The sequence below is a fragment of the Pelobates fuscus genome, chromosome 2 (assembly GCF_036172605.1).
Source record: "Pelobates fuscus isolate aPelFus1 chromosome 2, aPelFus1.pri, whole genome shotgun sequence".
Lineage (NCBI taxonomy): Eukaryota > Metazoa > Chordata > Amphibia > Anura > Pelobatidae > Pelobates > Pelobates fuscus.
This window is the reverse complement of record NC_086318.1, coordinates 159164631-159178552: the sequence shown is the minus strand read 5'-3', so window position 1 is coordinate 159178552 and position 13922 is coordinate 159164631.

Here is a 13922-nt window from a genome sequence, read left to right as displayed (position 1 = left end):
TTAAATCATGCCAGAACACTACAGTGGTATAACTGTTTTTTCTTTGTCAGAGTGTCAGTTTGAACAGTAGTTTTGTTTTATTATGGGTCAAAAACTTACTATTGCGAAAATGGCGCCAGTGTCGAATTTGCCAATCTTGGTGTTCTCTGGCAAATGCCAAATGTCCTGCACGGTGTTGGGCTGCAAGCACAATATCACTTGTGGACGTTGGGCCCTCATACCACCCTCATGGAATCTGTTTCTGACCATTTGAGCAGACACATAATATTAAACTTTTACAAACTTTCTAAAACATTTGTGCAGGCACTAGGGTGATTGCCTGGCATTCCAGGCACTCACCCTGCAGGCACTGCACAAGCTGGCTATTACGGCCATGTGTTCACGAGGACCCCACAATCACATAGCCCACTAAGGCTGGATCGGCAGGGCTGTCAGGCAGTCCCCAGATCGCAACAATTTTAGTTTTCCAGATTGAGTTATTGTTCTTTTGTACTTTTTCTCACTTGATCTGTGAACCAAATTGCATGAAAATGCTCCTATCAGTGTATACATATATATTATGTATATATATATATATTTAATTATTTCAGTCAGTTTGGTTCACAGACCAAGTGAGAAAAAGTACGAAATCCGTTGTGTCCATTGTGACACACCAATAAATTGGGCAGTCACACCCACTACTCGGGCAATGACGCACATTATGGGCATCACCAGTGAAGCAAGTTGCATTGCTGGCGATGCCCAATGAATGCTCCTCCACCCTGTTCCAACTCCAGATCTCCCAATGTAGGGACAAATGCATCCACGTTTGATTATATTAATGCTGATAATATGGAGGTGTGAATTCCACTTTATCAATGCAGCCATGTCGGGGACGGTATCCAGGCCTCAAGGAGCCCTGTTTTTTCAAACTGCTCCAAATGATTTACCAAAAAAACAAACAAACAGGGGTATGGTATTCAGATACTATTAGCAATATAGCTATTATACTGAACTTTAGTGGTTATGTTGCTTAGAGTGTTGCTTTAAGAAAACACATAATGTTTTCTTATTTTTTTATTTTTTGTACACAGTTGTGCTCAAAGGTTTGAATACCCTGGCAGAAATTGTGAGATTTTGGAATTGATTTTCAAAATATTACTGATCATGAAAAAAATATATATTTATTGAAGGATAGTGATCATATGAAGCCATTTATTATCACATAGTTATTTGGCTCCTTTTTAAATCATAATGATAGCAGAAATCACTCAAATGGCCCTGATCAGAAGTTCATATACCCTTGAATGTTTGGCCTTGTTGAAGACACACAAGGTGACACACAGGTTAAATGGCACTTTAAGGTCAATTTCCCACACCTGTGGCTTTTAAATTGCAATTAGTATGCATAAACAGTCAATGAGTTTGTTAGCTCTCATGTGGATGCACTGAGCAGGCTAGATACTGAGCGACAGGGAGCAGAAAAGAACTGTCAAATGACCTGCATAACAAGGTAATGAGCGCAGGTGACTTTTTCTTTTCTTTGGTTTTTACTATATATTGGGGCTGAAGTGTACTGTAGTCCTTGCTGCTGGCCCAGTAGTGATGGGAGTGAGCGCAGGACTTCTCTTTTTGTATTTGTATTTACTTTGTATCACACAGCCTGGTTACAATGCTGCTGCCCATCCCATGTGTTCCCTATTAAGGGTTAATAAGTATATAGGGGTGTATATAGAAAATACTCCTCTCTGTCTCATTAGAGATATCTTTGCCAGAAGCTCAAGGAAGCAGGCTGAAGGGTCAGTGTTAGGACTGCCTTGACGTTGGCAGGCGGGCATTCCCTCCAATGGCCATTGGAGCAACTAAATGACCTCCATTTGTCTAAATATACATAGGGATTAAAGTTCTTTTCTTTGGTTTTTACTATATATTGGGGCTGATGTGTACTGTAGTCCTTGCTGCCGGCCCAGTAGTGATGGGAGTGAGCGCAGGACTTCTCTTTTTGTAAATGGAACTTAATAAAGATGGAAAAGGATATAAAAAGATATACAAAGCCTTGAAAATGCCAGTCAGTACTGTTCAATCACATATTAAGAAGTGGAAAATTCAGGGATCTCTTGATACCAAGCCAAGGTCTGGTAGACCAAAAAAGATTTCAGCCGCAACTGCCAGAAGAATTTTTCGGGATACAAAGAAAAATCCACAGGTAACAGGCTGTTCTGGAAAAAAACGATGTGGTTGTTTCAAGGAGCACAATACGAAGATACTTGAACAAAAATGAGCTGCATGGTCGAGTTACCAGGAAGAAGCCTTAACTGCACCAATGCCACAAAAAAGCCCTGATATAATATGCCTGACAATGCCTTAACATGCCTTACAGCTTCTGGCACACTGTAATTTGGGGTGACAAGACCAAAATAGAGCTTTATTGTCACAACCATAAGCACTATTTTTAGAGAGGGGTCAACAAGGCCTGTAGTGAAAAGAATACCATACCCACTGTGAATCATGGTGGTGGCTCACTGATGTTTTGGGGGTATGTGAACTCTAGAGGCACGGGGAATCTTGTGAAAATTGATGGCAAGATGAATGCAGCATGTTATCAGAAAATATTGGCAGACAATTTGCATTCTTCTGTACAAAGGTTGGACTTTCCAGCATGACAATGACCTTAACTACAAGGCTAAGTTGCCCCTCCAGTGGTTACAGCAGAAAAGGGTGAAGGTTCTGGAGTGGCCATCACAGTCTCCTGACCTTAATATCATTGAGCCACTCTGGGGAGATCTCAAACGTGCGGTTCATACAAGACAACCAAAGACTTTGCATGACCTGGAGGCACCTGGAGGCATTTTGCCAAGACGAATGGGCAGCTATACCACCTGCAAGGATTAGTGGCCTCATAGACAACTATTACAAAAGACTGTACGCCGGTGGCCCTAACAGCATGGGCCACACAATGGACCCCTTGGAGGGAAACCCCGGTGGTTTGCCACGCGGGCCGGGGCCTCAAAAGATGGTGGCGAGTACCCGGTCGCAGGGGTCCGCAGGGTGGCCGGGCCCTATGGAGTGACGGGCCGGTCGCAGCTGCGACCCCTGTGACCGCGGAATATATGCCAGTGACTGCACGCTGTCATTGATGCTAAAGGGGGCAATACACAATATTAAGAACTAAGGGTATGCAGACTTTTGAACAGGGGTTATTTCATTTTTTTCTTTGTTGCCATGTTTTGTTTTCTGATCGTGCATTTTGTTATAACCTACAGTTGAATATGAATCCCATAAGAAATAAAATAAATGTGTTTTGCCTGTTCACACATGTTTTCTTTGAAAATGATACAGATATTACCAATTCTCCAAGGGTATGCAAATGTTCAAGCACAACTGTACGTAACCAGCATGAGGGCAATAAAAACAAAACAGAAAATAAATTTACAGACTTTTTCAAACATGTACCTTTTACAAACCATTAATTAGGAACTATTATTGCCCAGCTGCAGCAGCACTATAACTCTCATCATGTCAAGTCAGTATATATTTTTAACTGTGTGGGTTGTTTTCAAAAGTAGATTGCTTGTTTATATTCTTACATATAAATAACTAAAGGACTTTCTGCCAAGGTGAAAATACCAATTAGGATCACGTACTAATCTAAATATCTATGTAAGCAATTACTGCACTGTCAGTTTTTCTGTTTATCCAAACACTTAAAGACTTTCTGTTTTAGTTTAGCAAATTAATAAATTTTGCTTATCTGCTATAATATATGAAAGTTGCATAAATCTTTATTAACCCTTTAAAACCGGAGGGCGTACTATTACGCCCTATTTTAGGCGGCTCTAAACGCCGCCGGGCGTAATAGTACACCCTCCATTTTTTTTTAACTTACCCGGTTGCCGGCGATCGCAGTTGGGGGGACTCCCAGGGAGCCCCCCGCGGCACGTCCGTCCTCCTGGGGGCCCCCGGCCATGTGAGAGTGAGGTCCTTGCGAGGACCTCACAATCACATGGCCGGGATAGCTGCCTGGTGCATTGCCAGCAGGGGGACTAACTGTAATGACAGTTAGTCCCCCTGCTGGCTGGAAATCAAATTAAAATAATTAAAATAAGTGTTAAAAAAATATATATATACTTAGATCATATATATATATTATATATATATATGATCTAAGTATATATATATATATACACATATACATACACACACATACACTGTATAGGTGTATTTTAATATTAATATATATATATAACTATATATATATATATTAATATCAAATTACACATAGACTGATACTGATTAAATATATATAGCTGCCTGGTGCATTGCCAGCAGGGGGACTAACTGTAATGACAGTTAGTCCCCCTGCTGGCTGGAAATCAAATTAAAATAATTAAAATAAGTGTTAAAAAAAAATATATATATACTTAGATCATATATATATATATATTATATATATATGATCTAAGTATATATATATATATATATACACATATACATACACACACATACACTGTATAGGTGTATTTTAATATTAATATATATATAACTATATATATATATATATATATTAATATCAAATTACACATAGACTGATACTGATTAAATATATATATAATTATTGTTATATATATATTTATATATAATATAAAAAATATGTAAATACGAAAAAATAAAAAATAAACAAAATAATTTAAAATAAAATATTAAAAAATATATAGATGTATTTTATTTCGTTCTAACTGTATTGTGATATTAATATATATATTTATATAAAAATACACGTAGAACGAAATAATATATATATATATATATATATATCCATATACATAAATATATACGTATATATCACTATATATATACCTATAAATAAAAAAAAATATTTTGAAAAAATTATATATATATATATACATATATACACATACGTATATATATATATATACATATATTAATTCTACACATATATTTATGTAATATTTTTACATAATTAGGTATCTTAATTAATTACAATTAGCGGGACCTGCCTGACAACCCATGCCGAAAGTAAAGGGAATTTAATTTGCTAGCACTATATTTAATCCTATAACTTTCCAAGACACCATAAAACCTGTACATGGGGGGTACTGTTCTACTCGGGAGACTTCACTGAACACAAATATTAGTGTTTCAAAACAGTAAAATGTATTACAATGATGATATTGCCAGTAAAAGTGACTTTTTTTGCATTTTTCACGCAAAAACAGCACTTATATACGATATTATTGCTGCGATACTTTTTACTGTTTTGAAACACAAATATTTGTGTTCAGCGAAGTCTCCCGAGTACAACAGTACCCCTCATGTACAGGTTTTATGGTGTTTTCAAAAGTTACAGCGTCAAATATAAATTTACATTTTTTTCACATTAAAATTGGTAACCAGATTGGTTATGTTGCCTTTGAGACCCTATGGTAGCCCAAGAATGAAAATTACCCCAATGATGGCATACCATTTGCAATAGTAGACAACCCAAGGTATTGCAAACGGTGTATGTCCAGTCTTTTTTAGTAGCCACTTAGTCACAAACACTGGCCAAAATCGGCGTTTTTCGCATTATTTACACACAAACAAATACTAAAAACTAATAACTAAAAAAAATAACAACATTGCTTATTTTCTCCCATTTATTTCATATTAAATTATGTTTCATAGCTAAATATTTGATATTAAATGAAAGCCCTGTTTCCCCTGAATGAAATTATATATAATAAGGGGGGGTGCATTTAATATGAAAGAGGTGAATTATGGTTGGACAGACATATAGCGCAAATGCCAGGTTTTGTTTACGTTTTGTTTTGTTCACAACGTGTACATTTGGCTCAGTCCTAAAGGGGCATTATGTGACATTATAGCATTTAATATTAAAGTAACATAAGATAAAATGAATGAACTATAAAAAACTTCAGACTACATCCTTTCGACATTAATTATATCTGTTTGTAAAATATTAACTTTCCAATCTTTCTGCCATTTATTCTTAATTGTGCTATCCTGAATATTTTGTGCATATATATATATATATATATATATATGTATATATACACACACACACACACACACAATATCCACGTATAACTTACTATAAGCATATTAATCATATATAGATAGTACTAAGTTAATAATATAGAATATTCATGGATATAATATCAATGAAGAAATGTCATATTATTTACTAACGTTAGTGGAATATGTGTAATAGACATATATAAATAATTTTACTACAGTTTCACACAAGAGAGCCAGACACCAAATGACAGATAACACTAAGTAATTAATTTAACTTTCTAAAATGTAACTTTCAAAGTTCCATTGTAAGGAAGGGTGAAACTAAGGCTACATCTTTCAAATTCTAATTTTATGACACCAAAAACCAGACACAAGTCTGGGTAAAAGTGAACCAAAAGCTTTGAAGATTAAAAGCTTCTTTGATGAATAGTAGCCATAAAGATAACCAAGATGATGTCAAACGCATCACGAAATTCAGTTAACCCATTATACAAAAAGGTAAATGGACCCCATGACAAGAATTTTCGGTGACGTAATCACACCATCTACTGACCAAAATCTGGATGATAGTCTGTAGGGAAGACACACCCACAGTTCTCTATTGGTCCTATCAACTAGTGACATATAGGGTACCGCTCCTTTAAAAATTAAGGACAAAGGTGAGGGGGAACTCATACTCAAGACTCTTGGACTAAAGAGGGATACTCAAGACTCTCACTCTTAACACTTAAAAAGACTCTTAGACTCTCACGCTGAGACTCACTCAGACTCAGATACACTCTCACTCTGAGAATGGACTCACATCTAACATCTAAGTTCTTACATCTGGAGCCAAAGCTGGATATACCTAATTCTTTGTATCTTTTCCAACTAACACAACTTCAGAACTGTGAAAACTTTTCTATTTTCATACAATTCTCTCATCATACTTGCATTCAAAATTAATGGGACTTATCTACACATCTGATAGAAAAACAACATAACTGGTAATTAAGCTGGTTTTATTAAATTAAATTAATGTAAATAATGAGCGCAGGACTTTTCTTTCTGCATTTGTATCCAATTTTTGTATTACTCAGCCTTGTTACAATGCAGCCGCCCATCCCATGTGTTCCCTATTGAGGGTTAATAATGTATAGGGGTGTATATAAAAAATACCCCTTTCTGTCTCATTAGAGATTTTTGCCAGAGGCTCAAGGAAGCAAGGTGAATGGTTAGAGTTAGGACCCACCTAGGGGGGTCTGCCTTGATGTGGCAGGTGGGCTCAATCCTCTCATGGCCATTGGAGGTAACTAAAAGACCTCCATTTGTTTTAAAAATACATAGGGATAAAGGAGAGAGCGCAAGTAACATGTTTTTCTTTGTTTTTTTCTAAGTTCTTACATCTGGAGCCAAAGCTGGATATACCTAATTCTTTGTATCTTTTCCAACTAACACAACTTCAGAACTGTGAAAACTTTTCTATTTTCATACATTTCTCTCATCATACTTGCATTCAAAATTAATGGGACTTATCTACACATCTGATAGAAAAACAACATAACTGGTAATTAAGCTGGTTTTATTAAATTAAATTAATGTAAATAATTGATTTTGCTAAAAGGCAGAGTATACTTGGATAAAAGCTGGTGATTCCAACATTAAGGAATCATAATTTGTTAATAATATATAGAATTCGTAATTCTATTCCTGCAGGTGGACCAATAAACTCTTTACGCTTTTAATATTACTTTTAACTGTAAAAATAGAATATCAGGCAATTATCCAGATATATTAGCTTACGTAATTTAGAAATAGTGAATCTTAAATAAGGAAAGTTAAAATTCTGCAAACGTAAAATCTGGATAGAATTATTCTCACCCTCACATTTTTTATACATATGCGTGTATAATTTTACTCTAAATGTATTTTTATATAAATATAAGCCTGATGACTTCCAATGCTCTGCCTCACTGCCAGGCGCCATGTGGGGCAACCCAGAACAGATCGCTCCAGGCATTAGGGGGGGTGGGTATTGCAGGATGCCTCGATATGGAGACATCGCTGCAATAACGTTAGAGTGTCTGGACGTGATCATGATCTCTTCCAGCTCTCTAATTAGCCACGGACGTACCTGATACAGATCCTTAGGGACCGTTTTTTGTCGGACGTACCTGATACATCCGAGGTCCTTATGGGGTTAATAAGGACTGCCCTTTTAACAAGGTATATGCCTTAATGAGAACCTTCTAAAGTAAAAGCTTTCAGCACCCAAAGGCTATGCTACAGCTCTGCATTAGTTTCTCTAAGGAGAGAAGCAGAAGTGCATACATGCACAAGTAGAGATGCTTACAGCTCTTTATAATCTGGGAGTTCATACACCATAGGGGTCCTGTCCTGGTCCTTTTAGAAAATGACGTTTACATTGCAGGGTTAAATCCATCTCTAATGGCTCTCATACTCCTCCATGATGCCGTGGAAGGCGGAGAGATGAGCAGCGCCGATGAGACCTGAATAGAACTAGGGACAGGGATGCTATAGCATTAGGAATCGGTAAACCATTAGGACAGTTTGACATGGAAGGAGAAAGATGGTTAAAATGCCTATGGGACAAAAAGGGATAAAGAAGAAGTGAAAGGGATAAAAAGGTAGGTCCATGCAAACTGTAGTGATGGGTTATAGGAGTGAATCTTGTTTAGAGAGATATGGTAACAAAAATTATTTATAAAAATAAAGATTAAACATGAATACAAGCTAAACTTTATATATTAAAGAAAGTACAGCAGGTTGTAGTGGTTATGCTTCCCATTCTGAGGAGTTTTAACTGTTTTAGAATGTTCTTACCTGTTGGCAGTGAGAGTGAGAAGCGTATGCTCAGACACTTCAATTAGCTCAGGTATTACCAGTGGGGTACCTCAGGGACCTGTACTTTGACCCATTCAATTTAATATTTTTATTAGTGATATTGCAGAAGATCTTGATGGTTAGGTATGTCTTTTTGATGATGATACTAAAATTTGCAACAGGGTTAATGTTCCAGGAGGGGTAAGCCAAATGGCAAATTATTTATTTAAATTAGAAAAATGGTCAGAGCTGTGGCAACTGGCATTTTATGTGGATAAATGCAAGATAATGCATCTTGGGCATAAAAACCTAAGGGCAGAGTATTTGTTACCCTACTAATAGTGATGTCGCGAACATAAAATTTTCGGTTCGCGAACGGCAAACGCGAACTTCCGCAAATGTTCGCGAACGGGCGAACCGGGTGAACCGCCATAGACTTCAATGGGCAGGCGAATTTTAAAACCCACAGGGACTCTTTCGGGACCACAATAGTGATGGAAAAGTTGTTTCAAGGGGACTAGCACCTGGACTGTGGCATGCCGGAGGGGGATCCATGGCAAAACTCCCATGGAAAATTACATAGTTGATGCAGAGTCTGGTTTTAATCCATAAAGGGCATAAATCACCTAACATTCCTAAATTGTTTGGAATAACGTGCTTTAAAACATCAGGTATGATGTTGTATCGATCAGGTAGTGTAAGGGTTACGCCCGCTTCACAGTGACAGACCAAACTCCCCGTTTAACGCACCGCAAACAACCGCAAACAGTCCATTTGCACAACCGCAAACTCCCCATTTGCACAAGGTTGGATACCAAGCTAGTCATGTCCCGTTCCTTGTCCTCACTGATGTTATTGAAGGTCTCTCTTCCTCCACCCAGGAAGCGGGAAATGGAAAAAGATGCTTGCTCGGTCCTCCTACTTCAAATTTGGGGCACTGCGCATGCAATCTAATCTGCCACCAGATAGGAGTAGTGTGTTAAGTAGTCCCCCTCATCAGGCCTTTTTTAGTCGAATGTATCGCCCACTGTGAGTTCCTTCGGGATCCAACCCTCATTCATCTTAATAAAGTTGAGGTAATCTAGACTTTTTTGACCTAGGCGACTTCTCTTCTCAGTGACAATACCTCCTGCTGCACCGAAGGTCCTTTCTGACAGGACACTTGAAGTGGGGCAGGCCATAAGTTCTATCGCAAATTGGGATAGCTCAGGCCACAGGTCAAGCCTGCACACCCAGTAGTCAAGGGGTCCATCGCTCCTCAGAGTGTCGATATCTGCAGTTAAGGCGAGGTAGTCTGCTACCTGTCAGTCGAGTTGTTCTCTGAGAGTGGACCCCGAAGGGCTGTGGCGATGCGTAGGACTTAAAAAGCTCTGCATGTCCTCCATCAACAACACGTCTGTAAAGCGTCCTGTCCTTGCCGGCGTGGTCGTGGGAGGAGGAGGATTACTTTCACCTCTTCTCCTGTTAGATTCCCGTTGTGCTGTGACATCACCCTTATACGCTGTGTAAAGCATACTTTTTAATTGATTTTGGAACTGCTGCATCCTTTCTGACTTGCCGTAATTCGGTAACATTTCAGGCACTTTCTGCTTATACCGGGGGTCTAGTAGCGTGGACACCCAGTACAGGTCGTTGTCCTTCAGCCTTTTTATACGAGGGTCCCTCAACCAGCATGACAGCATGAAAGACCCCATTTGCACAAGGTTGGATGCCGAGCTACTCATGTCCTGTTCCTCGTCCTCAGTGATCTCTCTGAAGGTATGTTCTCCCTCCCAGCCACGTACAACACCACGGGTACTAGATAGGTGACAACGAGCACCCTGGGATGCCTGTTGTGGTTGGTCTTCCTCCTCCTCCTCAAAGCCACATTCCTCCTCTGACTCTTTTTCCTCACAATCCTCTTCCAGCGTTGCAGTAGGTCCAGCAAGCGATGCTGATAAGGCTGTTTCTGGTGGTGATGGTGACCACAACTCTTCCTCTTCACGCTCATCTACGGCCTGATCCAGTACTCATCGCAGGGCACGCTCCAGGAAGAAAACAAATGGTATGATGTCGCTGATGGTGCCTTCGGTGCGACTGACTAGGTTTGTCATCTCCTCAAAAGGACGCATGAGTCTACAGGCATTGCGCATGAGCGTCCAGTAACGTGGCAAGAAAATTCCCAGCTCCGCAGAGGCTGTCCTAGCACCCCGGTCATACAAATACTTGTTAACTGCTTTTTCTTGTTGGAGCAGGCGGTCGAACATTAGGAGTGTTGAATTCCAACGTGTCGGGCTGTCGCAAATCAATTGCCTCACTGGCATGTTGTTTCGCCGCTGGATATCGGAAAAGTGCGCCATGGCCGTGTAGGAACGCCTGAAATGGCCACACACCTTCCTGGCCTGCTTAAGGACGTCCTGTAAGCCTGGGTACTTATGCACAACACGTTGTATGATCAGATTACACACATGTGCCATGCACGGCACATGTGTCAACTTGCCCAAATGCAATGTCGCCAACAAATTTCTTCCGTTGTCACAAACCACTTTGCCGATCTCCAGTTTGTGCGGAGTCAGCCACTGATCCACCTGTGCATTCAGGGCGGCCAGGAGTGCTGGTCCGTTGTTACTCTCTGCTTTCAGGCAAGTCAACCCCAGTACCTGGGGAGCTGGGTGGGTGCCATTGATGTGGAGCAAGACGCAGCAGCAGAAGAGGACTCAGCCGAGGAGGTTATGGAAGAGGATGGAGTAGGAGGAGTAGAGGAGGTGGCAGCAGGCCTGCCTGTAAGTCGTGGAGGTGTCACCAACTCCTCTGCTGAGCCACGCATTCCATGCTTGGCAGCCGTCAGCAGGTTTACCCAATGCGCAGTGCAGGTGATATACCTGCCCTGACCATGCTTTGTAGACCAGGGATCAGTGGTCAGATGGACCCTTGCCCCAACACTGTGTGCCAGACATGCCATTACTTCCTTTTGCACAATCGAGTACAGGTACAAGTACATTGCCTTTTGTGCAAAGAAATTTCGGCCGGGTACCTTCCACCGCGGTGTACCAATAGCTGCAAATTTTTTGAATGCCTCAGACTCCACCAGCTTGTATGGTAAAAGCTGGCAGGCTAAGAGTTCAGTCAAGCCAGCTGTCAGACGCCGGGCAAGGGGGTGACTTTGTGACATTGGCTTCTTACGCTCAAACATGTCCTTGACAGACACCTGACTGTGGGCAGATGAGCAGGAACTGCTCAAGGCGAGAGACGGAGGGGCGGATGGTTGAGAGGGGGCAAGGAGGACAGCAGTGGTTAATGTGGCTGAAGATGCTGGACAAGGAGGAGGATGGAGGCTTTGAGTTTGTGTGCTTCTTGTACTCATGTGTTGATCCCATAGGCGTTTGTGATGTGCGATCATGTGCCTTCGCAAAGCAATTGTACCTAGGTGGGTGCTGGACTTCCCACGACTCAGTTTCTTTTGGCACAGGTTGCAAATGGCATCGCTGTTGTCAGAGGTAGACACACAAAAAAAATGCCACACTGCTGAGCTCTGCAATGACGGCATTCTGGTGGTGGCAACAGCATGCGTTGATTGGCGTGCTGTCTGGCTGACCCCGGGTGCCGATGCATGCTGTCTGACTGTGCCACTACCTCCTTGCGACGACCTCCCCCTGCTTCCAACTCGTCTCCTCCTCCTCCTCTCTGTCTCCCCATCTGAACTTTCCCCCTGTTCTTCTTCTCTGCTAGCGGTCAGCCACGTGACATCTACGGATGCATCGTCATCATCAACCGCTTCACTTGTATCTGACAACTCAGCAAAGGAAGCAGTAGTGGATACAACATCATCATCATCACACTGTATGTGTGTAATGCTGCCTGACTGAGACATATTCCTGTTATCTACATCCTCTGGCAATAATGGTTGTGCATCACTCATTTCTTCCAACTGATGTGTAAATAACTCCTCTGACATACCAAGTGAAGCGGCTGTGGTGCTAGTGTTGGTGGTGGCGGCAGGCGGGCGAGTGGTAACTTGAGAGGTGCCCGAAGCTAAGCTGGAGGAGGATGGTGCATCGAGATTACGAGCGGAAGCTGTAGAAGATTGGGTGTCCTGTGTTAGCCAGTCAACTATGTCCTCAGAACTTTTCAAGTTCAGGGTACGTGGCATCTGAACACTGGGCATTATTCTAGGGCCAAAGGGAATCACAGCACCACAACCACGACGGCCCCTGCGGGGTGGCCTGCCTCTGCCTGCCATGTTTTTTTCGATTAGTGGTACTATGCGTGCAAGGTACTGTGACAACAGATATGAGTGGCACTGGTGTGACACTGTGCCCTGGCAGGCCCTGAAACGCACACTCGTGAAGGAAACTGACTGCTATTATATTACAGTCTAAAAAGTTTTCTTTTTGTTAAATGCAAGCTATTGTGACACCAGATATGAGTGGTGGCACTGGGCAAGTGGGCACAGTATACGCTGTGAGCCTGACACACACGCTGGCAGACAACTAACTGCTATTCAATCTATTACAGTCAAAATTGTATATTTTTTTTTTAAATGTACACTACTGTTACACCAGATATGAGTTGCACTGGTGTGACACTGTGCCCTGGCAGGCCCTGAAACGCACACTCGTGAAGGAAACTGACTGCTATTATATTACAGTCCAAAAAGTGTAGTTTTTTTTTTTTAAATGCAAGCTATTGGGACAGCAGATATGAGTGAGTGGTGGCACTGGGCAGGCCCTGAAACACACACTCGTGAAGGAAACTGACTGCTATTATATTACAGTCCAAAGAGTTGTTTTTTTGTTAAATGCAAGCTATTGTGATACCAGTGAGTGAGTGGTGGCACTGGGCAGGCCCTGAAACGCACACTAGTGAAGGAAACTGACTGCTATTATATTACAGTCCAAAAAGTTTTTTTTTGTTAAATACAAGCTATTGTGACACCAGATATGAGTGGTGGCATTGGGCGAGTGGGCACAGTATACGCTGTGAGCCTGACACACACGCTGGCAGACAACTAACTGCTATTCAATCTATGACAGTCAATTTTTTTTTTTTAAATGTACACCACTGTTACACCAGATATGATTTGCACTGGTGTGACACTGTGC